The following is a 3026-nucleotide window of genomic DNA, read 5'->3' as shown; positions in this document are numbered from 1 at the left end:
ACTCAAATTTCGGTTTTGTCTTCAGAAGATAGACTAACTGATTAACTGTAAGACCATGTTATATGTGGAACTCATTGCTCATTGAATGTTGGCGGCCATCTTGAAAAATGAAAACCATCTAAAATTATAAATAAAGAGAGGTCTTTCTAAGTCATCAAGTCAGTTATTATGGACAAACTACAATTATTTAAAACATCCTTTACTAAATATACCTTGCAATGGTACACATACAAGTGTATACTATTGTAACATATGCCGTATAGCACCCATTTTAATTCATGTAAATTAGTCACTTCCACAATGTATATATATATATTTCAAGGGATCTTTTATATGCACCATACCAGACAGGATAGCACATACTACGACCTTTGATATACCAGGTCGTGGTGCATTGGCTGGAATGAGAAATGGTCCAATGGGCCAGACGAGGATTGATCCCAAACTGACCATGCATCAAGTGAGTGTTTTACCACTGGGCTACGTCCAGCTACATGGTGAACATTTTCAACAACATAAAACTTTATCATTTATCTTCTTAGAAACAAAAATAAATGTGACTAATCATAAATGGACACAAGAGCATGTATGTATCTATAGACTATTTTTATTAATCCTGTACGTTACATTACTTGTTATTTCAGGGTAAACCGACAAACTGATGACCATGCTGTGTTATGGGGTGATATCAAATCAACACTCCCAGCTTTCTATGTTCCACCTTTAAGAGACCAGACATCGAACAAGCCATAGCTATACAATTTTCCACATTGGCACCTAAAACAGAAAATTGATAATTGTGTTAACATTCAGTTGAATTTCTTTTTTTTCACTAAAGTTGTTATATAAAAGGCAATCATGTGTCAACAACTGCACGTGTAGTCCAAAAAGTGTTTATTAAAATACTAAGTATGGAATGACTAAATTGGTACATTGTTTAATTCAAGGCTATTAGTGGTGTTCCAATGAAGGATTATAATCGAACATTTATAAGTTTGGTTCTACCAATATAATAATAGATCATAAAACTCCATAATCAGTTGTGTGGGGAAATGTTAACAGTGAAATGTTCCTCCCGTTTAGATGATGGAATTAATTTTAATATGTTGGGCTTGATGTTTGGTTTCATGTGTACATAAAGCAAAATAAATTAAATAATTAAACTAGCCCTGTATCTAGTGTGTATTAAGTAATATATAATCATGTAAATAAATATTCCATTGAAACTGTTAACAATCTTGTCCTCTTTTCTTTTGTACAATTTATTATTCATTATAAATGATGAAATTTGCATGTTGCCAAGTTAGCCTACTTGTATTATTACTAATATACTAGGCAACTATTCTCAGATGTCACCCACCCAACTGTTAATTTTTGAACAAATTTGGACGAAAAAACACCCCCGTCTTTTGATGGTGGAATTACAATGACCCCAAATAAAACAATCACCAAAACGCAGTTCAAGTGTTTGAGCGACTGTGGTAGCCTACATGTGTAAATGCAAATACAATAATATGTAACCATTGAAAATGTCCAGACGAGGATGTGTTGTCTCAAAATGTGATCCTATCTTGGCTATAAATTAATTTAGAACGGGAAAATAAACATATTTGACAATACATACCATCTCTATAATTAAGATCTATTCCAAATTTGTCTTACCAACTTTCAAGATCGGTGAGTAGTGTTTCGCCATCTGGGTCTTTTTCGTTTACTACTTGAATACATAGTCATTTGGCTCGCCGGATCATCGTGGTTGTATTCCGGCTCACACTGATAGGGAAGTACCCCTAACGGATTGTATCCTTCTTCGTCACCCATCGAGGTACCATTAGAGTAGATTGACACATGTGATAAAACCAAAATGTCCAAACTAGCGGCCGTTAAGAATCAGCTGTTTTTCGAAAAATCATTCTCTGCTGTCGGCATGTTGCTCTACTAACAGAATGAGTGAAATCTGCCGCATGCTACGTCACAGGTCTGTTGTGAGTCAAATCGACTGAACAGTGGGTGTTTCCCCAAACGTTTTACAAAAAGACACTTTATTAATAATTGGGATGGTATTTTTTTATTTTTTTATTATTTTTTTAATATTGTAATGTTTATAGGTGGGTTTTTTATATATACTTTGTATTAATAATGTGTCATAAGCCTGGGCCTTTAATATTTGCAGTCAGTATGAATATGTTTGTGTATATATCACAGTGTATGAACGGAAGTGTACACTAAATGACTAGCTGCGGTTTTCTGGACTGCTAGCTGCATTAACAGTCAATGTGAATATGTTTGTGTATATGTCACAGTGTATGAACGGAAATGTACGCTAAATGACTAGCTGCGATTTTCTGGACTGCTAGCTGCATTAATGCCTAGGTCACATATGCTGCTGCCGCCGCACGGTTCTGCGGTCTGCGGTTTGTAGATGGGATTTATACAAATCGTACGGCTTTGCGGGCTACGGAAGCAGTGTTCACAATGTCACGGGGTCCGCACGGCAATCGTAAAAGTCATGAAATCAAAATGCGTGAGAAGGCCGCAAGACGCTAGTTAACAAACCGCGCGGCGCCCTCACGGCGACCGCAAGGCGCCCTAAAGTCACTGCACGGCCGCCGTACGATATTTAGAACATCGTACGGCCATCTCATGGAGGCCGTAAGACCACCGTGAAGTGACAGTAAGGGGGTCTCATGGTTGTTGTGGCTGCCGTACGATTTTCTAGGCACACCAGAGTAAAAACCGTGAGGTCACCTCACGGCCACCGTACAGTGACCTTGCGATACTACATGCGGCGGGGTTGCGGCCTACGGCCTTGCGTTTTCCGAAAAAAAGTTTAATGTCAAATTTAAAAAATCGTCAGCCCCTGCGACAAGCAAAAAAACTTGAGATCGCCTCACGGCTATTGTATTCTACCGTGCAGCCACCGCACGGTTATGGGAATTTGGGGGACTTACGGCCGGCGCCAACACGCCGCAGGACATTTGTTACACGAGTTTGTAGACCCGTCGGAGCATTTTCTTTTTAAGTTC

The 3026-nt window shown here is 38.4% G+C and overlaps 1 long non-coding RNA gene across 1 annotated transcript; it reads right to left on the bottom strand.

Annotated features, from left to right (window-relative positions):
• Positions 1-589: 589 nt before the first annotated feature.
• On the bottom strand, positions 590-2770 carry LOC121376451. Its single transcript, XR_005958446.1, has 2 exons — positions 1663-2770; positions 590-777 (listed from the first exon to the last, which is right to left on the bottom strand). It is a non-coding gene; the product is annotated as an uncharacterized LOC121376451 (long non-coding RNA).
• Between the last annotated feature and the right edge of the window lie 256 nt (positions 2771-3026).

The sequence above is a fragment of the Gigantopelta aegis genome, chromosome 6 (assembly GCF_016097555.1).
Source record: "Gigantopelta aegis isolate Gae_Host chromosome 6, Gae_host_genome, whole genome shotgun sequence".
Taxonomy (NCBI): domain Eukaryota; kingdom Metazoa; phylum Mollusca; class Gastropoda; order Neomphalida; family Peltospiridae; genus Gigantopelta; species Gigantopelta aegis.
The sequence above is the reverse complement of the archived record's forward strand: the minus strand, read 5'-3'. Positions and strand labels throughout refer to the sequence as shown.